Genomic DNA, 988 nt, shown 5'->3' on the forward strand with positions numbered 1-988 from the left:
GGTAAGTCAACCAACTTTGGGTGTAGATGATGGATTCATTCCTCAAATTTACTCCTAATTCTTCTAATGAGAGGTCAACTTCCCTAAATTGGGGCTTTGAGGTGACTTCCCAAGGTTGAGTTTGGAAATTATGATCCCTACCTCAGTTGTCTCAATTTTATACAAGATTGGCTTGTGCTCTCCATGAAAGTATAAAACTCTAGAGGAATAACAAACTTGCAGCAAGTGCCCTTGACCGGACTGATCGTACACACTAGTTACACTCATGGAAGTATCAATTACCAAACTTTTCTCTAAAAAAGACTTGACGATCTTCTCTATTGAGCGTATCTGTGTTTACGTGAATTCCTTTGACTTAACTTGCTAATACTTGTTATTCATGCGAGGTTCTTCAACCAAGTTCGCCCATCTTCTCAAGCTCTTCCATCAGGCTCGCCCACACCTAACGAGGTCTCCAATCATGCTCACATGCATCAATCAAGCTAAGTTATCAAGTTCGTTGAACTGTCTTTCATGACAAGAGAATGGAAAATTCTCTTCCATCATCATCCATACCAATTTATTGATCGCATGACGTCCACACCTTTGATTTTCAATATCGTGTCTTAACAGACTTTGTACAACATAGCTGACAACATCACATTATTTGTTTTTAGCCCTATGAGGGCAAATACATTCATGGATATTTGAAAAGAAGGGAAAGGAAGATGATTTTTTTCTTCTCTTCTTCCCCACCACTATCAATAACAACACACACACACTATGGAATACTCTGCTCACTCCTATCCCGTCTTTCCCTAATTATATAGACTCACGAAAAATGCATGAGCCTAAATCTTAAAGAAGGATCTTTCATAAAAAAGCATTAAAAATATCACTATCTTAACTTCTAAAATTTGAAATACACCATTTGCATGAAAAGATCACACACACATTATATATCTATCTATCTATCTATATTGTTGACCTCACTTTTGGTTGAGGTCTA

This window comes from Phalaenopsis equestris, unplaced genomic scaffold (genome assembly GCF_001263595.1).
Source record: "Phalaenopsis equestris unplaced genomic scaffold, ASM126359v1 Scaffold000055, whole genome shotgun sequence".
NCBI classification, from domain to species: Eukaryota; Viridiplantae; Streptophyta; class Magnoliopsida; order Asparagales; family Orchidaceae; genus Phalaenopsis; species Phalaenopsis equestris.